General features: G+C 38.6%; 1 protein-coding gene and 1 long non-coding RNA gene across 2 annotated transcripts in view; one reads left to right on the forward strand and one right to left on the reverse strand.

Moving 5' to 3' along the window:
- Positions 1-27,573, reverse strand: part of LOC114876958 — a 131,013-nt gene that overhangs the window by 90,297 nt on the left and 13,143 nt on the right. The window contains exon 3 of the long non-coding RNA XR_003789479.2: positions 4,491-4,554. This is a non-coding gene — a long non-coding RNA (uncharacterized LOC114876958). The remainder of the gene's footprint in view (positions 1-4,490; positions 4,555-27,573) is intronic.
- Positions 1-27,573, forward strand: part of LOC114876957 (neuroligin-1-like) — a 99,444-nt gene that overhangs the window by 35,938 nt on the left and 35,933 nt on the right. The window contains exon 3 of the mRNA XM_029188957.2: positions 8,745-8,786. The gene's annotated coding sequence lies outside the window, so the exon portion shown is untranslated. The remainder of the gene's footprint in view (positions 1-8,744; positions 8,787-27,573) is intronic.

Raw genomic sequence — 27,573 nt, forward strand, 5'->3', positions numbered from 1 at the left:
TATTGTAACCCCACTCTGGAGATTTTCCATGGAGGGACGTAAGCACGATGTAGGTACACGCGTTTGTTATGCATGTCTCCGGATATGCTGAAGGATGCATATGTAATCTCTGGTGAATATGCAGGCTAACACGATTACTCGGCAAGAAAATCCGAATTCGTCGCGAATGCACGAGCAGCGATAATGCACTTTTGCGATAACCCGAGCAGCATGATTGCAATATTAAATCTCCCGGTCTCCTCAAACGAGCATCCGGCTCCCTGGATAAATTTCGAGCTCAACGAATTTTCTGAGAAAATTTTTCCGTTCCTCCGACCATCCATAACTTTCTCCCTTTCTCATTTTTAATATAAAAAAAAAAATTGCATTCCGAAGATTCCTTCGCGAAACGCCTGATAATAAAGAATTTCCGATTTCCAATTAGCCTGGCTAATTAATCTCATCAACTTGCATGCAATTCGAACGCTTCTAAGAGGTCTTAAATACGAGCAGAGAGTTTCCTAGAATTTACAGGGGTCTTTTTAGCCATGCATCTATCGCGGTTGCATCCATAGAATACTCTTGGAAGGTGCATCAAAGGCACGGATCTGGCCTCTTTACCGGTTCCCTACTTGTTTTCAAAAGTTTCACGTAAATCCGTGGGCATTTGTAAAATTTTCGAGAAACATTTCACGATTCTTCTTTTCTCTTGCCGCAGCATTTCCCCTATTCTTTTCAATGCTTTCAGCTTCCCCTTTCGATCCAGCAAATTTTCGCCAGTTTACCCTAATTACTTCGATGCTCGGCTGTGATCGTTATCGAAAATTATTCGTCGGGGGAGAATAGAAAATCGTGCAGGGTAAGAAATATTCCAATTAAGGAACTTAAAATTCCGTGGTAGCGATCGTCGAATTTCGCTGGAAATTTCAACAACAAACGGATCTCGCGCCGTTTTTTTTATCATGTCCGGATCTACGCAGTTCCGTTTCTCGTTACGAGAAAGCTCCGCGTCCACGTCACGCGAACACGCGATATTTACGCTAAGATACACCCCGACGGACGATGATTAACGCGAAACCATATTAAACATAATAATGAAACGACGTTGCGTGCAGAGAAGGTTTATCAGAATGATATGCAACTCTCCGATCGGTAACATGATCACGGTGTTCGGTAAATTTTTCTACGGTACCGAATGCCGGAGAATCGGCGACGCACGGTGTTTAACAGGTAACGTTGCAGGTGATTTTGACGCTGAAATTTTTATCTATTCCATGAAATAGCAATTACGATTGAAAATTATAGTGATCTCGCTGCGTTTGCGAACCGAAACCGATGGATAAAATAGTAGGGATGGACGCGTTGATCCGGGGCTGTGAAACGGTTCACGCGTCTCCGGGCCCAGCATGGAGCCATAATCCTGGACAATTTGTAATTCAAATCGATACGATACGAGATAAATTACCGACGTATATCTGCCATCGTCCCAGCTCTCCTGCCACCTTGTTCACCCAGGAAGATCCCAGCGCACCCTTTAACGCCCGTATAAACCACCCCTCTCTCCGGCAACCTCAACGCGATCCTGCCGGGTTAATTTCTCAATTTCGTGCACGAAACTTTTGAAGGATCGTCAGGGAGCCGGTGTTCGCCGGCAAGTATCGATTTCCACGTGGGCTGTTGCCGCAGGATCGAGCAAGACAGCTGGGTGATTAACGAATTTCGGCTGAGAAGGGAAGGAAAACATTTCGCGACGTAGAAACGGAGATAGTTTCGGGGTAGTGCAAGTTTCCTGTTAATATGCAACGCGAGGGAAGAGGATTAATTATCGGGAGATTGCATCCCGGTAAATAAGCTCTCCTGTACATTGGCAACTCTATTTTTCACCGACTGAAAATTATGACAAGGGATGATTTAACCCTTGGACGAGGTTTACGAAAGATAGAAAACATGAAAATTGCAGCGTACCTAATTAATTATTAATAAATACAATGATTATAGCACAGCTGTAAATTATCTTAAAAAAAAAAAAGTTGGGAATCCAGGATTTGAAACGGGAACCTTTAGATTGCAAGTCATCTACTTAACCGCAGAGCTAGGCGATTGTATGTGTAAGTTTGTAACTAACTTTAATTGTTAATATCTTTTAAACAATTAACCATCTGCCCCCAAAATGGGGTATGGGCGTGTTCAGCTCGACGAGCTCTACAAGATGGCAAAGTTTCATTAATAAGTGAGCGTTACACTGGGGTAGTTCCCCTTGTAAGTACGATAGTGAATAATTCGGTATACAACAGTGGAAACTATTTAAAACTTTTTAATCAAGACACTTCGGGGTCGCTTCCGGTGCCCTAACAGCGACTGACATGTCGTGAACGACCGAGTACGCTTTCGGGCAGAGGAAATCGAGTTAAAAACCGAGCTGAATGAAATTTAGTTCGCTAACTTGATTCATTGTACCAGGCAACGTTGACATTTTCCTCCGTTTTTTTCTCCGCGTGCAGTTTTATATTTACTATGCAAAATAATCATTCCTCTGACATCGAAATAACGAATCGCAATACGTATACGTACATTTCGAATCAACTTTATAATCCGTGGATGTAATAACATCCGTGAAATTACGCATTAAAAAATTATTCACAGCAGCCGGGCAATTAACCGTGACTAATGCACCGAAAGTAATACGAATTACCGAAAATTTATCGTGCTGTTATGTACAGCTGCGTGGTCGCCGCGATAATTACATTATAATTACACCGGAAGCCTATGTTTCTGGGGGGGAAAAAAAAAAATAAAAATAAATCCTTATCGATGGAATGTATAGCACGATATATCAAACTGAAAGCTTAAACTTTGAATTTTTTTCGGCGTAAAAAAAAAAAATATGTCCGATTTAAAAATGAACGTCCAACAGATGGATGGCTGCTGAAACATTCCGCTATGTTTTCACAGCGAGATTTATGAAGGTTCCCCAGAATCATTTGAGTATCACGAGAGAGGAAAAAAGATACGTTTTTTTTCGAGGAACGTGTATGCGAGCGATGTAATTCCGGCAGTTGGGAAAAACGCGAACAAAAATGTTCGTCGAAACGAGACGGCACAACGAACGAACAAACGTCTGTTGAATGCTTAAATTATTCGAAATGCGACGGGACCGGATTACCAAGCGTCAAAATACTGGCTCGAGTTCAATCTGCTTTACGACTGGAACGGCTTTAACGACCCAATATGAAGCCAATAATGGCGATAACGATGCCATCAAGAGCCGCTTGTACGTCGACGTTGTAGCTCGCGATTAAAAGTGAATTTGAATAGAAGGAGGGACTACGGTGAAAATAACCCTTTCGCATGAAAGGGTATATTTTTCTTTTTAAATACGTTATTTAGTAAACTAGTCTTATTTTCTAAAAAAAAAAAAAGAAAAAAGAACAACAATTGGTGGACTAATTTTCAAAAAATTCTTTTTAAATTTTTCAAAAATTCTTTTCTTTTTAAATACGTTATTTAGTAAATTGGTCTTAATTTCTAAAAAAACAACTGAAATCAGTGGGAGCAATTTTTCAAAAAATTCTTTCATATTACTCCGTGTTGAAGAGGAAATAAAATTGTTCTGAAAGGACGAAAAGGCATGAGACGTTGTAAAATGTAGGATTTAGTTCAAAGGATAGTGGGTAAACGGGGACGAAAACATCCTTTCGAGTGTCTAACCAGGTTGAAATGGTGTTGGGTAAAAGGAGGTAAACGATTGTATTTGGCCCGGAAATGGTTCGAAATCGTGCAACCCGTCGGTGCAAGAGGAAAATTCGATTTGAATTTGGCTGAGTTCAGATTTGCCCGGCCTAGAGAACGATAACGAGGTCGTCGAATCTCAAGACTATACTTTCGATAGAAAATCAATATGCTTTGCGAAACAGTCGACCAGAGAACCCTCGACTTTATAATACAGGCTGTTTCAAAGTTGCCAACGTTTTAACGAGCTCTCTCCTCTACAAACTTTTCCTTGTTTTTTATTCGAAAACACCGGCAGACTGTTGCTAGCCTCGAGCTTGCGATAAAAAGCTTTTATTTTTTTGTTCTGTTAATCATTGTGTGGGCGAAGAGAGTAATAAAATATATATAATCAATTGATAATATTGCGATAAAAATTAGGAGAGATAACGTTATTTAATTTTTAATTTAATTACTCGGATTAATACCTCTTAATGAGGAGGATTTTACTTCCCTTTCTTGTTTTTTAATCGTTTCATTAACGCGTTACGAACTCGTATAATTGAGCTGAATGGATTCAATAAACGAATGATCAAATTTCCATTTACACATTTGCAGATAACTAAAGGGAAAAATTTCTGGAACTGATTAAAATTGAAATTGAATGGTTTTACACGGGATCTGATTAAATTTCAATTTACACGTGAGAAAGAACTTTTATAATCATATATGTTTTCATTTATCTCGAAAATCTTTCATCTACTAAAAATATCATTTCTGTTCATATTTTGGTAAAAACTCACCAGTGACACCCATCAGCGCCCAAGTGTCAGAGGTTGTCCAGGAGGAAGAACTGAAGCAACAAATCTGAAAATAAAAAAAATAATCACATTAGCATCCATTCTAAAAAGAAATTTAAGAAATAAAGTTCGATCGTGTTAGATGGTATAAAACTTTCCACGAAAATTTCGCACGTCCTCAAAATTTCAAACTTTCCCAAGCAACTGCAGACTCTTCCCTCTGTTACGTTTCTTTTTCCCTTCTCCTTGGCAAGTTCCTTTTAAACCAAGTTTCCGTAGTCGTGGCCAGTTGCAGACGACATTTAAAATTTTTTAAACTTCCCCTCTACATTTATCCACGCGTTTGTATCGTGCATTCTTCGTGCGCGAGTGAAATGAAATTGTAGCACGATAATAGAATAAGGGTATTCTATTTCGTACAATGCGAAAGGGTGAAGGAAATTTCAGAAAAATAACATTTCCATGACGATGATTTAACGAAGAACAAATATTCCTTCCCGCGAACGAAAACTAACCATCTAACCAAGGATTCGTGTTCCATTCAGAGGACGAGTCCTTTCTTGCGTCATGCTCGTTTCTTCGCGAGCGTTCACCGTTCTATAGCTGAACGGGATTCGCAAAAGGAACCACATTCATCAAGATTCTTTTCTTCGTTAGTTATGTGCCAGCGAGCGAACAAAAGGCCCGGGGAAATATTAATTTAATGCCGGGACGAAAATTATGCGCGGTAGTAAATCAAGGCTCTCCGTTCTTTTGTCCGCAGGACCCGTGTTCCTGGACGTGCACCCTCGGCTAACGTAAACCGCCAGCTCCACGTCAATGAAATTCTTACCTAACTAACCAATTAACGAACCGAGAAATTGAATGTTAACGGATGAAACGCGACAGCAAATGTTGCAAACAAGATTGAATTCCGCTAAGAAATTAATAAAGTCCTCTCCTGTTTGGCTTTCGGAATTTGCTTGAAGCTCTTCAGTAACGTTCCGAAGCAGCTTAGAGGCAAGATCAGAACAAGTAGAAACTTGCTATCTGCAGCAACAAACTACAGAGATCAAACCGAAACCTAGCAAGGGTTCGGAGTTGCTAACTTTTAACGGACACGAAGTAGAACGTGATTTATCAACGGTATCCTGTGATAAATATTGTAGGATACCGGCGGAAAAATTATGGCTTTTTCGTCTTGGGAACCATCCACTAGAACTCGTCAGTGGGGCTGACATGGACGGTCCATGCCCCAGACGCCTGGGTTCTATGTTCTCAAATCTTAGGGTACGTTTATGTTATGTTGGTACGTTATTATTGGCTGGAAAAATTAATCAGCGAAGTGTTTATTAGATCCTAATCTCCCATAATTTATCTAAGATAAATCTGTTGTGATGATCACTATTTCTCTGATCCCATAATGGGGATCTAATAAACACTTCCCTGATTAATTTTTCAATGTTCATTGTCAATTTGGTTATGAATAATAGCAAAAATTATGGATAGGTATTTGTTTATCGTCGCTTCTATCGTTATAAAGTTGTCTTATTATCAGAGCTCTATTATAAACAGACCAGAGATATTTTTTCGCAGCTATTATCATTGCTATGATCTACGCTCTTATAATTTATCGACGCTCCAACATAAACTTACCCTTATATACGTATATATATCAACAAGGCCCGTGATGGAGCACTTGCATAAACATTTTGACGAAAAGGTGGCACAGGAAAGGGGTCATACACCGCTGATAATCCCCACAATGTTAACAGGAAACTTTAGAAAAGTCAGGCACGTAAACATTTTGACGAAAAGTTGTACGAGCGAAATTCTAATTAACTTGCACGAACCAACCTCAAAGTGTTTTCTTTCTTTGGAATACACTTCTTTTTCTTCTCTTTCTCCTTTTAGTGTCTACGCGCAAAGTTCGTCGTTTCTCGTGTCTTCTAAGTTTAATTACAAAATAGATCTTGACAACGTCAGTTCCGGTCCCTTGACGCTTATAAACTCGGGTAACCCCGATAATTGCATAAGTTTCAACATTCATTACGCAACTTTTAACGTGTAGATACCTTTGTGTGTTTTCATTTCAAGCTCGACCCCCGGGTAATTTAATTATGTTATACTCTCACGCAATTTTATCATCTCCCTCGCAGAGTAGACAGGATATTGAAAAAATTTTTTTCATACACGGATTCAAACTGGACGCCAAGTTTGATTATTTTTTCATTTCGACGTATCAAGTGGCTGAAATTTTTGTTCAACAATTTGCTCACTTTTTAATTCGTTTCGCGTTTAATAAACGTATCGATTCGATGTTTGTACCAGAGACAGTATTTGGAATACTGTTTCAGGAATTTTAAGTAGTACGAGTCAATGTATGGGCGGACGCGGAGTAGAGACTAAATGATACACAAACAGATCCTTAATTAGCCTTGAACAACATGAAATAATTACTAGGCGATACGGTTGTATTCATTATTATATAATTTTGTTTGCTAATCGATAACGGGCTATTCAATTGTTTCCAAATTGAATTTGAAAGGAATTAAATAACAGAAAATAAACTATGTTTGTTTCAATTAATTCCGCTATTTTCAATTACAAATTGATGAAAATATTGTAAGTGATTTTTTATTAGCCTTCTCTGTTATACTGATTAAACAATTTACAACTACTGTTTAACTTGCTTAACTACTCGTTGCTAGTCAATTTATCAGTTCACACGGAATCTCTGTTTTACTTTCCTAATCTCGTACAACCTCGCCGCTCAAATTGTCTATATACCGTCCTGATTCTGTTTGGACGTGTACAATCCTATTCTACTTGATTTAATCGTATACTAACTGCATTCTACTAATCTGCCAACATGCAAACACTGTATACACGAAATCCTATTCCACTTACACAATATCATGTTAATTCTGTTCTATTAATCAGAAAACGTATAAATGGGATTCGATTTACCTGTACAACTGTTTTGTTTCCAGTCCTATTCTACTTGCTGAATTGTATTTCAGTTCTATTCTACCTACATACTCGTGCAATACTCTATTGTACTTGGGACACTGTCCTTTGTTGATTAACAAGCATACGTCTGTTTTAATAGTAGATACACTTAAAATATTAATAGTTAAAATTCTGTTGAATTATTACTAAGGTTAAGATAGTGTAGGAAATAAGCATTAGCTTAGGATTTATTGTAAGAAAGTTAATGTTTAGAAATAAACTGTTTTATTGTTTCAATCACCCATTTCCAATATTCTGAAATATCTACGCTGTTACTTTAACCCTCCCCCACGTTAAAATTTAAAAATATAATATTTTAAGGAGACATGTGTATAGAAAGGAATGAGTGTACTATAATTAATCAGACCTCAGAAAGCATCGCCTCTCAGTGGGGGTACCTATATGAAAATGTATCGCATATTCTACGTGAAAGGACCCTATTTCATTTACAGCATCTCGTAACTTCTTATTCCACTTGACTTACTATGCGACACACTACACCGATCATGCTTTCGTATGCAACTCCGTCTACACGTTGGTTCTACGTTACGGCCTGATTATATACGCTCGTATATCAACCGGCTGCCTAGATATCGTCTCGTACTACTTGACTGACAAAATGAAATACACTGGTACTCGGTTAGGCAGATAAGATCTGCTGTTGCGCGATCGGACGTGCCATCTGATCTACAACTTTACAGCAATTCCATTTGAAATTCTACAAGATTTAATGTCCTGTATAGAAACGCAAGATGCAAGGATAAATTGATATAAGAAACAAAGAAGGTTACGCGAGACGTGGTTGAATAAAAATCCTTTTGAAAATTATAAATTCCTTCTGCGATTTCGTTGCGCAACGAACGAAAAGTCCCGCAGACGCATTTTGGCGTGAATGACCGAGTGGTGGAAAACGTAATTTCTCGGGCAACGGGGTGCCGAGTTGGGTCGGTGAAATTTTTAATTCCTTGCGAGGAAACACGGAGAAAGGCCGGGGCTCATTTGTTTCGGGGCAATTACGCGTTTGTAGTGCGGCATAAAAGGCGCCAACGTAACAAGGGAAAATGACCAGACAGAAGGGAAACAAACATTTTTGGGAATCGAAACACTGTGGAACGAGACTTAATTAAATTGCCACCGACCACGTCTAACCAAACTGATTTAATGAAAAATAAAAAGAAACAATTTTAACAAAGAACTAATTAACTGAAAATTTGTCAATTATTTCCTAATGAATTTATTACAATTGTTTATGTTATTTTGTTGCAGAAATAACTGATGATGGTTAAGAATGAACAACCTTCCAGTTTGGTAAGTTCTAATATTTTCTAAAAAAAATCAAACAACCCCAAGTCACACAATACTTCTTTAAAATAAATCTACCCTTTTATGAGATAAGAAGCAAAGTTGCGTGATGTATGGACGCGTGTATCGCGTTTCAATTCGAATCTACGGTAGCATAGGATTCCGTGCTTCTGTTCCATGAATTCAGCGAGGGTCTTGAAGGTTCTATGGAGCTCGGAATCAGCGTTCCACGCTCCCTTGTTCGCTGGTTACTCGATTACGACGCGACAAAAGCGGTTCGACCGACGAAAATTTACGTTCCCCGTTGTCGAGGCGCCATTAAGAAACTGTCGAACCTAATAGCGGTAATCCGTTTTTGGCTGCAGTCAGCTCGCTTTCCGAGTCGTCTTACCCTCCGACATCCCCTCGACAACCGCCGAATTCCACTCTAGACTCGTAGAAACCGTCCACCGGAACCGACTCCCTCGAGAAGTCTGACAACACGCTTGCCTCTTCTACTTAACGGATATATCGCGCACCCTTTTCTCCTGATTGTTCAACTAATTCGAGTGGATGATCTCGTTAACGATGCTTGATCCTTCGATGAGTCAGGAAACGTGAGATTTTCAATGGATCCGAAGGATTTCGTTGCAAGTTCGCCGGGGGATCGAACAATGGGGGAAGAAAGTGGAAGACGATTTTAGGAAGGAAGTTGCTCGTTCCGGTCTTCGTAGACAAACTTTTGTCAGTTAAGCTCCAAGTCTTTGGAATCGTTTTACGATCGAGTTAGTCGAATTATTAGAACCATAAAATTCAGAGAACTCCGTTCGAATGAGTTTTCGTTATCGATGATATTCGAAAGAAATTTTAGATTTTTTTCTAATCAACTTCATTAAAAGAAAATAAATTAGATTTTCTTATATAATTTATGAAATATATTGAGAAAATTTGATCAGAAAATCCCGTGAAACTGTGTACACGTGAGCAATAATGATTTATGAAAGAAAGGAGAGGAGGGGAGAAACTCATTTTGTTGGGAAGCAATTTCAACGTGGTTCCAGTTAATTCGGCTGGTTCAACATTTCCGAGATTCTCGATCGAAGAGGGGGGAGGAGGGGGCTTGGCTTGTAATTGAACAGAGTCCAATGCATGTCGGATAGCCAAAATTTTCAGCTAGCCACCTAATTCAACGCGAATCGATGTCTCGAGTCGAATTCGATGCCAGGAGACCCGGCACAATCCAGGAAACAGATTTCCCTACGTTTCAGACACTCCGAATCGGTTGCTAACAAATTACCTGTATTCTCGCAATCACGGTTCAATTTACAATTATTTATACCGTAAATCAAATACCGATAAATCTAGAAAAGTTTAGAAATTAGTTTTGCAATTTTAAGACGAAACTAAAGTGAACTTGAAAAATCTGAAGGAATGCAATTTCTTCTATTTCGCGAAGTTCGAAACGCTTGAAAAAGGATCTTCTCGAAGCGTAGCGAAGCGCAATAGAAGCGTTAAAACGAACGCTCACGTTTCGCATAAATCCAGCCAATTTTTCCGGGATCACGGCTGCAATAAACATTGATCAGGCTCGGTTTTTTTTAGCCCGTGATGCAATAAATTGGTATAGGAACGAATTCAAAAGCTGAACAGCGTCGAATCGAACGCTCCTAATACTTTCCTTCCATCTTCGCAAGCCTATACTTTAAGACGCGTACGTGCCGTATACATTCGACAATTGCGAAGCCATTCGCGAGAGGAATGGTGTCAGCATCTGTCTAAAATAATATCCAACCAAAACAAGGAGAAATATGAGAACCGAAAGGAAAGCTACAAATAGAAATTGTATGATCGAAATGAAGATAAAAACAAACTCGTTTTGCAGAAACTCGAAGCAACAAAAATTACTCGTTTCAATAATAAAAAGATGGAAATTTCTATCTGGTTTCCGCAGTTATAAGACAGTTACTTTGGAATAACAGGAATAAAAGTTCTCCGCGATAAGAGAAAAGAAGGAATCTTCTTTAACTTCTCGTACTTGGAGCATAAATTATTCCAGGGAAAAGAATCGGAAACAAATATGAACCGTATAATTCTCTCGTTGAGAAGTTCACATGTTTCTGTTATCAGCGATAAGCAATGCCAGGAGAACTGTGGCTACGTCGAAAGATCAACACGCTCGCGAATCGGACCTTGCGTCTGGCTATTGCAATCTCGTACTACTTGCTGTCGAAGAAACTTTAGTTTTCTCCACTGGCGATCAGCCTCGATTCTCAACAAGCTTCTTACGATTTCCAACTCGACCAAATAGAATGCATACCGAGGAGGAATCCATTTTCCTGGCGAGTTTCAAGTTTACTGGAAAACACACACTCCAGTCGCGGCTGGTTATTGCAATTTATATGAAAATTGAAGTGACCCTACCGGTTGGAAAGTTTAAATCGATGATGCTGATTTTAGGCGACGAACTTTCATTAATCTGACTTTGCTTACAAATGGATTTCGTTAAAGTAGATAAAATAAATTTTAAAAATTCTTTTAAATCTATTGAATTTTTTCTTAAATTTCGCGTCTGTTTCTATTTTTACTTTATATTAAAGGATGAAAAATAGAAGATCGCCTATCAAAATATCTCGAAATACCTTTTCCGTCCTCTCGCAACAGAGTAACGTTTCAAAAAATACAAACTATAGTACCTAGTTTTTCCACAGTCAGAAAATTAAAAACAGAAGGTCACCTATCAAAATATTTAGCACCTTTTTTCAACTCTCGAAACGAAGAGAGGAGAAACGTTTCGATGTAGGAATAAGTTCGCGAGGAAGAGAATAAAAGTGCGATTAAACGAACGCGAAAGGTATGTAAATTCGCGTCGTAAATAAAATTACATCACGGCTAATATCTACTCTCATACAGATCGGTGACCGTGATTAATGCGTTCCCTCGTTAGATATAAGCCGGCTCGTTTGCGGATTACTGTCGCCTTTTGTTGGCGCCGGCTGGCGATACGCGAAAACATTGAGCGTGGAAAAAGGCGAAAGAGGAAGTCGACGAAAAGTGGGAAATCCAACGGAAACGAACGGTCCGTTGAACCAACAGGAAGAACGCTTGATCTTTCGAACATAGATTAGGAAGCAAAATAAAATATTTCGGCAAATTCAGCGACGGTAAATGATTCGGCAAATAACAAAGGGTCGTGTTCTCGATTCTGACAAATATCCGGAAGATATTATTGCTCGAGGATTTTACGTGAGCGGAGGAAACGGTGTTTAACAAAGCCACACGGATCTTCCCCTCAACTACGTGACTAAAGGCAGAAATTCGAAGTTTCCAACGTGGAGGGTCTTCACCGCCACCCTCTATCGTCCAATTCCCCTTTGGTTTCCAGCGCAAGTTTCACAGACTCGTCACAGCTCGAGGCTGAATCTTCGGGCGGGAAACGGACACAGAGACGGAGAGCGTTGGGTGCTGGCTTCCTCGTAAACCGTTCCACCCACGCGTCGTTGGCCGATATCAACCAGCTAGCTGAATTTATGCCCACGTGCTCGACAGTGCCGTTGGCTGTTACCCGTGCCACATCGAACAGACAAGATCGTTGCTGCTTGCCTTGATTAATTCGATCAACTGTGCAACTGAAATACCCGAATTCCGTCTCGCTATTCGTCCCGATAGTCCTCGTGTTAACCGGAATTAACAAGAGTTAATCGTGTCATTGCGGAGTTATCATCGATGGCACAGAAACCGGAATCGTTATTATTCTACATCCATCTAAAACGCTGACTGGAGAAAAAATAAAAATAGACTCTGTTATTTATGACAACGAGAAACACGTTTGTCAAAGGTATCCGTCATATTCTCGATGAAACTGTTGATTTACGAGGAAAGTCACTTCTAACGGTGAATTTTCCGCGATGCATTTCAATCCATCTACCTTTTCCGGCTGTCTATTATTCCGCTTGGAAGAAATCGTTCGCCGGTATAAATGGATGGCATAAGTCTCAGTCGAAGAGGAAGTTCGCGGGGGAAGTCTGTTTCTTGTCTAAAAACTGACTCGCGTCGTTGGGACAGGAATGTTTCTTCCATCAGTTTCAACGGTTCGAGTGGAAGTGATTTTTAAAAAATCCACGATAAATAATTGTGGCGACCAGCGAAGTTCCGGGCGGAGGAAAAGGTAGAAGACCGTGATAGAAGCTTATATATATATTCCATGATACATTGACCCCAGCATTTTCTCCGCTCTGTTTCCACCAGGCTACCTACAATCTTAAAATCAACGCGAGCAGAGAAGGGAGATTGAACATCAGAAAGGATGTTCTTTCAAAAGTGGATACGCTTCCGTGAACTGCATTGCCATAGGCGATATTAACTGCGAGCTACCCGATGCTCGTGTGCATGACTAACATCATTACAGCCTGAATGAGCAACAAAGACGCGATCAAAAGAGATCGTACAACCGAGCAACGTGTAAGATTTTGTCTTTGGGACAAACGACCGATGCAGTTCCTGTTTAACGCTGCATGCATCGTGCCCCATTTTATTCCAGAAATAAACACGCCCCCGCATCGTTGCATGGTTAATCAATGAAGATTTAATCGGAATTATTGGATCGAAACGAGTCCGATGAACTGGTTTACGTAATTCGATTAAAATTAATTTCGAAACATTTCTACGGAGAACAAACATTACTTTCTTCCAAGTCTTGAACCCGTGGCACGGTAACATTTTCAATGGAAAATCTTAACAAAGGTCTGAAACCACGAAATATAGCTTTTGCATCCTGATTCCTTTCATTCCGTTGCAACAACCCCTTCCACCGTGCACACATAGAAACGAATGCGAGCGTTTAATGCATAACGTTGCAACTGGTTTGATATAAAAGCAATGCAGTACGGCGAACAATGCAGGGCCAAATTGAACGTCGAAAAGGGATTTTATGGGTGGAAATGCGCGTTTCCGTAAATCGTTTCATTCGCGTTTCTATTATTAAGCGGTAGTTTCCTATGAATTGATACACTTCGGCTAAGGAAAACTTCGCGAATCGATCACTATTACAAATCAATTAATTACATTAATCTACACAATATTTTTATAAATTTTATAAAAATTGCAGAAAAATTATTGCGACATTTAAAAAAGAAAATTTCTAAGTTTCAATTGAAACGCTTTTTAAACTGTTCCTTAGAAACAAGTATAACAAAGTTGAAATCTTTTTTTTTTCCAAAAGAAAATTGAATTTTATCTGAAATTAAGTATTTCAAGGCGTTAGCAAAGGAGCCACAGTATCGCCGCTTATTATACCTATACATAACACGTAATTCAGTGCACTTTTCTTCTAAGTTACCGGCGGACTTGCCTTAACTTGCCCATTGTTTCACCCCCTTCGTCGATGATCCCTTCCCCCTTTTATCTTTTAACGGGGTAAACTTCTTCGCGCGTTTATCACCGCAACAATGACGATGATATTGGGCGGTGAACAGCGAAACTGCGAGTGGATGTGTTTTCATAAATTGCTTCCCACCGCGGGCGATATTAAGCAGAAGCTTCCGGTGAATTTATGCCAGTACGTTGAACGGCTTCGCGAAAGCGACGGAAAACGAGCAGCTGTTAAAAACGACTTCTGAAGAAACGTTTCCTTTTTTTTTGCGCGCTTTTCTTCTTCTATCACTGTGGCGAAGAAGCTCGACAAGTTTAAGCTTTTCTTAACCCTTTCGCACCGACGTTGGGTAGTTCATTTTATTTTTTAGAAATTTTGTAAATATTTGGTAGGAGAATTAGGAATTTTTAATTATTCCAAAATTTACCGATAGAAGATTCGAATTTTAATTGAAAAAAAAAAAATTAGAAATACAGTAATTGCTTTTGAAATTAGGTGTTCTTCTAGTGTACCTTAAAAGTTAACGACTCGGATGTAAATGGAGCATTAACCGCAGTAATTTCGATTTCAATTCTGTTTAGTATTTAACGTGACGGTAGTTTCCGCGCGATTCGATGCCTCCTGAAAAGGGAACTCTATCGAAAATCCTGGAAAATATAAAGGAGCTTAAATCGTTTTCATTCCGAAAGCCTCGGTTTCCGTTGCTCGTTTCGCTCATTTTTTAATTTCCATTTCGCGCAACATTTCAACAATGTTCGAAACGGATTCAATTTGCAACGGAAATCCCTGTCTCAAAAATACGCGGCCGCTTTCATGCGCTTTTCGAAGCTATTACCGCGCAAAATGAACGTTTCCCGTTTACGATATTGCTTGTACACACGCGTCAGAGAATAAATTTCGCACACATTTTATCGCTTTGCAGATATTTTTGCCATCGTAAACGATTAAAGTGAAACAAAATTTGCAATAATCAAACGAAATCCAAAGATTTTACCAAAAAGCTGGATAATTAACTGCAATAGAAAACTGTATCGAAACACAAATTAAATATACACTACCGTTAAAAAGTTTGGAAAAAAAGAGATTTAAATAAATAATTCAACTGCATTGCATAATACATAAAATATTTATATAATAATATACAATAGAATCACTTATAGTGCATTTTTAATTACTTTTTTAAAATAATTCAAATGTTTCCAAACTTCTTGGCAGTAGTGCAGCTATTATAAAATAAATATCTACGCCATAAATTAACCACTGCTGAAAACATTTTGCGCTCCGAAAGCATTAGTAAATTAACGTTCACTAAATTTTGTTAGCAACTTTCTATACGATACGAGAACGCGAGAAGGCTCATTTTACATTTGCGTAAACAAAGCGTAAACGCGGAAACGTGTGCGTTATTTTACACCAAAGTGCACACGACCAACAGCAAATACACAAGTGTGGGTGTGTATGAAACGGGGAATATTGTAAACGTTTATCCGGCTATTCTGATGCAGTCGCGTATTTGTTATTGCAGCGGGATGGAACGGCCGCGTTAAACGCAGCAGCGTAAATTGAGGAGCAAAAGTTTCCGCTTAATATCGCCCGCGAGAAAACAGCACGCTGGCTAAAGCGGATCCCGTAAATCAGCTGTGCACCGTATTCACCTGAAACTCTGCTTTCCACGTCACTCGTCGAATTTCACTTTTTGATAACGTCGGATAAGAGAGATCGATCGTTTTCAAGCATTTCGCACTTGAAAATAGAGGAAAAAATTTTTCGATATCAACACCTTCCATCCAACGGCGCGCCATTGTTTTTTATTAACCCTTTCACTGGCACGGTGGTCCCATGGGACCGTTTGTCTTTTCATTTGGGCCACGATGGTCACCGATGGCGTTATTTTAATATATTTCGCAGTTCTTTGCCATTATAAAATTTTTAATATGAAATTTGAGGTCCACTGGTGCAAGTTGAAAAATTCCCGTGGCAGAGAAAGGGTTAATTCTACGTGTTTTAGCAGAAAATTTTATACACAACAGAGGAGTTGTGTTTCGCTGATAAAGTATTTCACGGCACGACGGCTGCAAAATGATCGAAATTGTGAACGTAATCAAGATTCAGTTCATCGGGACTCGGTGAAATTCACCGGAAGCTTCTGTCTAATACCCCATAAGAGGAAGCAATTTACGAAAGCCATGCCCGTCTAGCAACGATCCTCGGGCAAGCTCGGTTCTCACGTTTCCCGTGCCCTCGTTCGCCATCGAAAGCAACGCCGGGAACAATAATTGGGACGGAGCGACGAGCAACCTTGCAACCGCTTTGATTTCCACGGTAACAAGGGCAATACACACGCTATTGCTCGCAATTACACCAGCCTTTTCGACCGAAACTACCGACGGAAATGTGGACGAACCTTCAAACAAGTATTCCGTCGAAGAAATGTTATTTCTCCTAAACGAACGGCATTCGTGTTTCCTAACGAAAATATTTTCACTCTTCTCACGTTCTACAATAGTGGAATTCATTCCGGACACTTCAATTTCGCATTTAATTCAAATTATTTAATATATAATCATTTATATTTTATATTCTAATAATGGTTTTCTAATTTCAGGGCGTTGCTTAGATAAAAAAATATTTTTAATAAAAATTACAATTTTAACACATCAAAGGAGGTAGAACAAAATTAATATTTCGTTGGATATTCTTTCACCCTGTGATTGACAATTTCACATCATACGACGTTTCGTGTTGCCAGGCGCAAAAACAAAAATAACTACACAGTATAGATTTTTTTAAATTAAAATTTTAAAACATTTACGAACCAAATCATGTGAAAATATAAAGTATAAAAATTATAGATTACAATAAACGGTATCAATTTAGCGTAGCAGAATATGAAATAAAAAATATTTTAATTCAAACTGTCCAGAATAAATTCCAGTGTGTTTGGAAATTCAAATATAAAGCCAAGTCTTGTATTTATCTAAATTTTTAAAATTTGCATCTAAAATTTGAGCTTCAGTTTGATGATCAAGCTACTTAGGAATCTCGATACGAGTTGTTTCTTTGCCGCCTCGTATCAACGGGGACATGAATCATAATTAGTCGAAACAATAGGCTCTGGGGTATAATTAACGTATAAATTATCGCGAGCAGGAGGATTCAGGCCGTGTTCCGGGGCAATCTGTTAACCGGCGAGGACTTAATTTAATGGACGCCGGTGCCGTCATAGTTTGCACGCTTGATATTTCCTAACGAGCTGACACACAGAGTACGTACCAACGTATCTATCTACGTTCGGTCCACTCTCGTACGAACACATCTAGCAAAGTCCAGCGAGAACGTCCGGTTAATGTGGCCAACTATTCCGATGTCTCAGCTATGCGACAGTCCACCCTACGAAATTCCGCCCGATGTTCACCGTCGTTGCGGCTCTTAAATTTTCCACCCAACCAATGTTAATACCTTTGTAAACCCGGTTGGAAAATACCAGGAGCGATTCGAACGCGAAATATTGGAATTTTCCTCGTTAACCAGAACTCGGTCATTTTCGGAATCCCGAATCAAAATCATTCGATCATTTATTTCCAATTAAAATTAGATAGAACTGAATTAACTCTGCCGTGGTTCCCGGCTTTTTCAAACAATTTTCCCTGTTTCTGATTGCATAGTTAATGCCCGCTAACTCGACAAGAAGCCGAAGTAAAATACCGAAGCTAAGGTGAACGTAACAAAGCGGGCCAAGCAAGTTTACAGAACTCCGTAAACTAGTCTCCATTTACAGATCCATCTTCCGCTGGTAGTTTGTTCCCTGAGCAAATGTTCATTTAAACTGGCAACCCGTCTGCCACCACTTTTCCCTACATTTCCATGTCAGTTTAAACGAGAACCAGTGTTAAATGTGTGCCACGTAATTTATCTTTCGCTGTGTCTTATTGCTTCTTCTTCGGGTATTTTTCTATAAAGTTTCTTTATTTTTTTGTTCAATTTTGCAATGTTTCATCGTGTTAACGACGAGGTACAATTTGGGGATTTTTATTCCATTTTTCTCTGTATACAACGCTTTTTAAATACCGCGTTGTATTTTGGAAAACAGATTTTGCAGAGTATTGTGGTGTTACAGAATTGTTAACTAAAATTTGCAAACACGGTAAATGCAACGTGAAATAACCTTTTGTTATTCTATGGTAAATTTTTTCGGAGTTCGAGGAATTTGTAAACAAAATACACGGAAAGCTTGCGGATTTATTTGCCAATCCGATAAAGAATTTATTTATTTTTTGTAAAATTTTTGTTTCAATAACGAGCCTTCAAATTTAATAAAAGCTGTTTTTAAAAATCACTGCTCGGTTTGATTGAAATTAGATACAAAAACAATTGCGGAGCATAAAAATCCTTCTCTCGAGAAGGAGAGATTTTCGCGGTCTTCATAAAGAACTTGCTTGCCGACTCGTTAGAGCATGAATTAAAATTAATGGTCAGCAACAAGAACACGAATTCTCCACTCGTTTCCGCGTGTACATTATTCACAGACTTTCCAAAATGTTCTTCGTTTTCCATTAAAACCACTTAGTACCGCGGTAATACGAACATAAACGTGGCAACAATAAAAACTTTTAGAATTCGAAAAACTGAGGACCCGTCCGGAGAGTCGGCGACGCACGATACTTAAGCCCTGGCCAGTGGAACATCGTTAATAATTTTCTTCCTTTATCAACTTACTCCTTGCACTATAATTCCCCATAGATACGGAGAATCCTCGCATTATGCTTCTAGAAATACCAAGGATACACGCATTATGCTTCCCCATAGATACCCAGAATCCTCCCATTATGTTTCCCATGGGATACCAAGGATCCATGCATTGCACCTCCCCATAGATACGCAGTATCATATCCCTATATTTCTCTAGAGATATGTAATCCTTGCACTATGCTTCTCTAAAAATTTCAAAGATCCTAGCTCTATATTTCTCCATAGATAAAACATGTTCGAATACCCATTGTTCGTCTCTCTTCTATTGAAAATCTCATTTCTCATAGAAATTAGACGTCGGAGAAACGGTTCGTTACCCTCGAACATGTTATATTATCAATTTTTGTCCACTCTCTAACGAGATAGTTCAGTGAACTGGAAGTTACCGGTTAATTTCTAGCGGGATGGGGTAACTAGTCTAACTTCCGGTCGAAGCAAGTTTCGGGTGCTTCGCGACGGAGAAGAACAAAGTCAACAGAGACGGGTACCGCAGCACTGTTCGATCTTTTAACGAATTCACGTCGTCGTCTATCGTTTGACACGATTGATGAACGCTCAAACAGTTCGAGGGATTAAATTCGAAACGAGGAGAGGACTTCAAAGAAATGTGCTAGAAAACCAATTTCGAAAATCGTGCGCGTTATAAGCGTTGATAGACAGCTCGTCGCTCAGTGGGAGGAAAGTGAACAAAAAAATTCACTCGCGAACTGGACTGTTTTATAAAGGTACGTCAATACTGTGAAATCAGTGAGAAAATGAGTTTAGCTGCATAGAATGTTGAATTATTTTATCAATTTTACGGACAGTGTATTGAAAATGGGAAATGAACAATGAAAAGAGTATTATTTTATAGAAATTGGCCACTTTTTGAGATTTGGAATTTTTTTGAAGGGTTAATTTTCACCCATAATTTGTGAGAGGCAATAATAAGTAGACACTGTTCAAAATACGATAGAATATCTCGGTTAAAATTGGACTAAATAACTTGAGGTTTTTTGTTGAAATCGTGAAACAAAATAGTGAATGGTAATTTTCCAACTTTTTTATGTGAATCTATAATAAAAATTTAAAATATGTCTTTCGTAGATTCAGATAAGTTATGTGTATGCTGAAAATTTCATCGAGATTGATCAACGCATTTAAAAGTTAGAAGTAATTATAATTAAAATTTCCGAAAAACTCGATGAAATTTTCAGCATACATATAACTTATCTGAATCTACATTACAGGAATTTTCGTTATAGACTCGCATAAAAAAGTTGAAAAATTACCATTCACTATTTTTTCTCAGGATTTCAACAAATTATAATTTTTTAAAACGATGAAAATACATAATTTAGTGAATTAATTTTTATAGCTTCTCAAAAAACCTCAAGTTATTTAGTCCAATTTTAATCGAGGTATTCTATTTTAAACAGCATCTACTTATTTTTGCCTCTCACTGGATGTATTTTGTCAACCTCTGAAACTTTTGCAAATACCAAACCGGAGTTCTCGTATTCCATATTTAATTAGAAGAATGCATTCTATTTCATGCCATCGATATCCCACTTGACACAAATGCCTCGGTTAATCTCATAATTAAATTCCGAACCGAATTAGCCGAAGAGGAAATTCAATACGTTCAGCGCGTGACATCAGGAAGCAATTTGCTCATTAATATCCTGAAAGAATTCAATTCGATTCGTTTGTTTATTCGGCTCTGATAAATAAATTCTTTCAATCGATCCAACGAACACGTCTCGTTTTTTCAACTTAAAAATTACCATCGCTCCGTTCCATTTGGACGAATCAATCATTCCGATCGACCATATTTATAGGACCTCTCGTTTCGGATCTACCATCCATTATGCGGTGTAAGAGCATAGGTGTCACGGGTGAAATTAACTCGGTCGCGTTACGATTCGATTTACTTTGGCCGATTGAATATTTCAGAAGTTCGGATCGCAGGATCAGCGTGGCAATCGCGTCCGGCTAATTAACGAATCGGCTAATTGATCGTCGGATCTGGTTCGAGTCGAGCCTCGTCTGTTTTCATTTAAAACACGATAAACTTCCGTGTCTGTTCTCGTCGCAAGCACTGCGATCGTAAAAGTCGAAAATGACAAGTTCGATTATCGTTTCCCTCGTTCCACCATTTCCACGCTGCACCGTTCCCGTTTTCTAATAAAAATATTTTTTCATTCCATTCGAAATATCGTTCTTATATCATTCGAAACCGTAAATTTTGTCTAACACATATCTCATTCGAGTCGAGATATTTTCAAATTAAGTTCCACTGCTTTACCATTTTATTTTACATCTATGACTTCACAAATCCTACTATCCATTTTCCAGCGAAACGGTGACTGTTAGGACCATAATGACCCGGGTAGATGATAAAATTTTCGGCGTACATTAAACAGAATCGGTCGTTTCGTTGACAAATTTATCCGACCGCGAGCATCATCGAGGTAAAACGATCGTACGAGTAATTAGTTTGAGAGCAGCAGGTCGGGAAACAGGCGGACCGAGACATAGGCAAATATGTTAAAACACGGACGTATCGATTCGGTCGGGGCCAATTAAAGGTATAGTGAAAAATGTACGCATCGATAGATCATTGATACCTTGCGCCACCGAGCTAATGGGGATTAAAATATTCGTTTTCGAATAAATCATCCTAGATATATTGCTACGTTGTTTCCTTCGATGTATGTCAATTATGGGATTGAAACCGTAGTAGCAATTAGTAAGTAAATACGGGGGAAAAGAAAAGAGGAATTTTTTATACAATTTTAATTGAACTGCTGAAAAAACGAAGGTTGGAACTAGTTACTATAAAATTGATGCTGTTATAAATAAAAAAGTATCAAAAATGGTCTATGATTTATATTTTTGAAAAAAGTATAAACCTGTTTGTACGCTCGAGTCAACAAATCAATCATTCAACTTTCATTAATCTCGAATTTTTCATCACATTTAGAATTCATGGTAGTTTTTTAGAACATTCTCAGCGTGGAAGCAAACAAAACGAAAAATTACTAAAAATTTCTATCGCAATTAGTTGTTTCTATACACAAGTTCAGAGAAAATGATCGATTCAAACATAATTTTATTACAAATTCCAAAAGTGCCTTCCAAACAGAGGGTAAAATTCACTCTATAATTACCTGATTATTTTATGAAAAATTTTCTTCGTTAATTTCGAACTTCACAGTTTATGAGATTCCTGTCCGTATCTCGATAACCCGCAAACACCACGAAGAAAGATCTAACCACATTATGGTATTAGAAACGAATCCGCCTAAGGCACGGTGTGATCGCAACCCCTGCTAATCCCCCATATTCCTCGCATCTCGAATCATTAATAATTCCCTCAGTCATTAGCGACACTTTAAGCCGTTTAATCACGCAAGTACGACCGGCTTTCCGCGACTAAAGTCTCCCAACGTGAATTAATTAAGACACCGACCGACTGTATAATAATTAAACCTTTCGCACGGAAATTTGAGGACGAGAGGATGAAAAAGAAGAGAGGGCTATTAAGTTGAAAACACGATAGAGGTTACAGAGGGTGAGAAAAAAATAAGAGAGTAGCAATGGGGATACTGGCAAGTCAAAGAAGAGCGTTATTCGAGTATTATTCACCCTGCATTACATTAAAATAATAGCACCCCTGAAATCTTCGCTGGTACGAAAAGGGGTGTATAGAGTGTTATTCTTAGAATTGATATTTACACTTGGAGTTCGAAAAAATAAGAATTTTTAATTTTTCCTTTGTCAGAAATTATGTGCCAGAAAATAATAGCACCCCTGAAATTTTCGCTGGTACGAAAAGGGGTGTATAGAGTGTTATTCTTAGAATTGATATTTATACTCGGAGTTCGAAAAAATAAGAATTTTTAATTTTGTAATTAGTAATTTTTCTTTTGTCCCTTTATCCGGAAGGTCGGCGACGCACGGTACTTAGAAATTATTCCCTCTGCCTCCAAGCTGAAGGGCCCGGAACTTAGAAATTTTTTCCCAAGGAATATTACTTTTTTGTATGAATTTTTATACCACCACGACACGCTCACCCTATATATCATGTCTAACGTTTCTTCCCACCCCGTGTGACACGGTCACTCGACCTTTTATTTCTCTTTCCTCACCCTCCCCTCGGACAAGCTTGATGCGAGGTTATATAATGGCATCCATTATTCGTTGCGAAAGCGAAGGTGGATTCCGTGTAATTCTCATGCGAGAAAAAGAATGATGGGAACGAGGGGAAAAAGATCGTATAGAAAAACAAAAGGTTCTCAGGATTTCCGAAACGACCGAACTTCTACCAGACGGTCCACGAAATGATTAATTATCCTCCAAGTTTGATTACACTCCGAAGGTAGAACATTAATTACATCCTTTCTTACAGAAACTTTGTTCTAACAAAATCATTATTGTTTAAATTTGAACACTAGTTTGATATCTTTTTAAACAAATGAAATATTCATTATAATACAGATATTACATTTAATATTCTCTGAATGATCATTTATTAACAATAATTAATAACGTTCAACGTTCGATTGTTGTACACATCCTCTGGAGAAAATTAAAACTCGTCTGGACAATATTTGATCACGATTTTATTGTTCATTTAATCAAACCGAGTTTCATTTAATCTGTCGATGATGAAACACGTGCAAGGAAAGCTTTAATCGATACACTCGAAATAACGAAATTCCTATATTCCGGCATTTATTCGTTTGTCAATCGATATATCGTTGGAAAAGGTGATTAAACTGCAATTTAAATTACGTTTTGTTCTTAACCGGTTAACACCGTCTACACTCGATATACACTTCAACAAACTATTCGCGAATAATCATTGCATTTGTTAACCGTAAATAACGATTATTAACTTTCAGCATGAAGAGTCTGCGTGCTTGAAATTTAATTAACAAAACAATCGCTATTTGCCATTCGGCCATTTGGCTATTGTTCTCGAATAATTTCATTTATTCGCTCAATTTTCATTCGAATAACGTTGAAATATAATATGCAGCAACCTATATTTACGAATCATCGCCCGATGAAAACGCTCGATTCACGATACACGCTAGCGGAGCGTGAATCGAGGAGTGTTCGAGGAGTGTTCGAGGAGTGTCAGGTTAATAAAAGTAACAGGAACAATTTAATGGAACAAGGGGGTAGAAGTTCTCTGGAAAGGAATGTCGTTCCACCTCTCGAACGCACCCTCGAACGAATAAAGTGTCACGAAACGCTTCGAACAAATTAATTGCAATTAGATTTCGCCGATCGATCGCGTCGGCTCAAGCTGACTGGAAAGAAGCCTCAAAAACTTTCTGCTCTGATTAACAATTACAATCGCGACCGTAGAGAAACGAACGATCGTTCGCGAAGGAAGTTCCACAGGCTCCAATATCGCCGGTGATCGTTTCATGGAAACTGATAAGAATTTTTATTTTTAAACTCTAACGAAATTAAAATGATTCACGGCAAATGTGTTTAGACGACAAATAACGAACAACCCTTTTCCAGTTTGAACGAAATAAACGCGGATCCGTGGCGGTATGCAGATTGCGCGGACAAGATTTTAATTGCATTCCCGACACAATCGACGCGAATCTAATTACAACAATTACCGTGCGAGTACGCATGCACAGAGAAAGAGGAGCGACGGAATCGGTCGCAAAAATACCGTGTTATTTAAATTATACTTGCCCATTGGCTCTGTCTGACCGATCGATAGGCGATTTCAGTCTCGTCACCGAACTATCGACCAATTTAGCCCACCACTTTATTGCGATGCTGGGAAAAACGTACTGCCCTCCAATGGTACCCGCTAATCAGTGTGTATTTGGTGAACTGTGTACATTGGGACGACCCTAGAGGTCTTATTCGTCCTATCATGGGAAACTGACGTCACGCGAGCCTACTTTTAACGTTTCCACTTATTTCCCGCAGATTTTTCTATTTTTCTTTCTCCACGGACAGAAGATAACGAGCCCTAGAATCCGTCTCATGTTCGCACGCGATGCGGATCGCCGCGAGCGTATTTTTCTCATTCGTAAAAGAATTTCTTAATTAACCCCTTGACATACAAATAAAACGGAATTTGATGCGCCCGAAAAATACTATTATATTTAATTTGGTTCAACTGAACAATTAGGTGCAAGCTTAGAGACAGAACATTTTATTTTGAAATTTGCACTGCTATTTAATCAGCTATTTAATTAAGTAACATAAAATAATAAATTAGTAGTATATCGTCAAAGTCTACAATGGCACAGTAAGAATATCTGAAATATAAAACGGCAAACTTTTCACCATCTTGAAACAACAATCTCGTCGGATAAATCGAACCGAGGGAAGAAATCGGTCGCCCCGAATGCTTAATCTGCATTTCGTGCAAAGCCAAGAAGCGAAGTGATGTTTTATTTAATCGCGGTGGAATTTAATCAAGCAACGGGGTCGAAACCACCGAAACCTGATGTACTCGAGGAAGCATTGTTACCGGACGGGCAGGGAATCTAACGAGTTTTTCCATCGGAAGAGGTGGAACGGCAAATCCTTGAAAATATGCGCATTCATTAAGAATGGTAACCGGGCAGAAATATTAATGAAGAAACGGGAACGCGAAAGATACGCGCGGAAAACGTTTCTTTAGACGATCGTCCAGCGATTCAATCGTGTATATATCTATACCACGGGACGTTTTGTTGCGCGATTTTTCGAGCGTAACTCGCTGCGAGCGATTCGTGAATCACGTTTGTTGACTATTCGAAACGTATATCGAATTTCAACGATGAAAGAAATGGAATCTGTATCGTTTGAATTAATTGGAGAACGCTGGCGCACGAAGAATGGATCGCTTGTTTGTTTGCTATTGATCTTCGAACGCTTTTCAAAGAACAATAGCTACGTTATAATAGAGGAATTGTTGTATCCAATCGTCGGCGTACACGTTTGATGCGTTGCCTTCTGACGTTATTAATAAAAGAACGCTTGTCAAACATCAAAGATTGCTAAAAGTTCGATTAAATTAAACAAAAATCGATCATTTCTGTGTCACGAAAAAGATTGGTTTATCAAGGTGTTAATTTTGAAAATTAAAAGAAAAAAATTTTGACCGACTACTCGATTCAACAAAAATTAATCATTTCTGTATCCCGAGAAAAATTTTCATATCAAGGTGTTAATTTTAAAAATTAAAAGAAAAAAATTTTGACCGAATACTCGATTAAACAAAAATTGATCATTTCTGTATCACGAAAACAATTGGCTTATCAGGTGTTAATTTTGAAAATTAAAAAAAAAAATGTTGACCAGGTACTCGATGCAACTACTCTACAATGAGACAGTTCGTCCGTTGAACATCTTTCCTGAACAGTTCGAGGCGAATGCAAATATGGAAAAAAAAAAGGTCGGGTCGATTTAGTCCCAGCATCGTTTCGCGATACCAATCTCCTCTCGTAACTGCTGCTAGTTGTTTGGCTGCGCAATCCTATTTGCCAAGCAATCTAGCAGCGCCGGCAGTTCGTGTAATCCCGAGGGGATGCGCTCGGTCGCGGTAATGCGACCGGAAGCGAGCCCGAAAAGCCCGCCGATTTTCAGGGTCGTGGTTCATTTCAGAGCACCGCTGATTCTGACTCTCCGCGGCGGCCAAGAATTCCCTAGAATCACCAGCCAATCAACGTTTCTATACTCTACTCTCTCGCAATTCTGTACTAACCCGGAAAATTGTAGGTGCTAACCTTCGAGCTTGGTACTCCGACCTAATATCGCCTCCTTTTCCCTCCTTTTTCTTTCGTTTGCATTTTTATACGATATCAAAGAATAAGGATAAAAGTCGGAAAGCAGAATTTTTACATAGCGTCTCAGGTTTTTGCATTAAACAGCGAATTCTTTGGAAAATCGATCATCCAGAGGAAACAGCGATAACTCATCCGTTTTTGCCTGATATACTCGATTCTTTGTCCAAGGTAGCAAGAAATCGGGGCTGTCTCCCCAAGACTCGCTTAAAAGCATCCTGGGGTTGATACATTTTTTCTCCCTTGAAATTACGTAAGTCCGTAACACGTATTCCTTTTCTTGCAATTTTTCTACACGTCGAGAGAAAATTTCAGGGAACGAAACAGAAAATCGAATGATATATTACGCACGAAATGGAATGTAACGATTGTATTGTTGTCCAGCCTTTGTTATCGTTGAATCTATAGATTCAAAAAATTACAATTTGTCGTAATCGAGAAGGAAATAGTGGAAGGCAATATTTCCACTTTTTTATGTGAGCCTTCTCGAAAAACATCAAGTCATTTGGTTCAATTTTAAATGAGGTATTCTGTTTTAAATGGTGGCTGAATACTATTACACGCCACTGTATATTGTTCTTCCAAAATCCCGGATGCGCAAGTCATGTAAAATATGTGGTTACTCATCTTGAAAGTACTTACATTTTACAAGTACAAGATTATTCATTCAAATTACCGTGGAATTTGGTAATGTACACAATTCCAAAAGTTGTTCTTAATACGCGAGTTAAATATTCATGAAAGGATCATGGTATCGTGAAATTTCCTTGCAAGTTGTAAGCCTAAGATAAGAGGATCTGAAAGTGTATTAACGTACAGAAATAAGTTTGTTCTTTCCTATAAAGGGGAATGTGTTTTTAGATTAAAGAATCCCAAATATTATTTGCATAATAATGATTCT

The sequence above is a fragment of the Osmia bicornis genome, chromosome 7 (genome assembly GCF_907164935.1).
Source record: "Osmia bicornis bicornis chromosome 7, iOsmBic2.1, whole genome shotgun sequence".
NCBI lineage: Eukaryota > Metazoa > Arthropoda > Insecta > Hymenoptera > Megachilidae > Osmia > Osmia bicornis.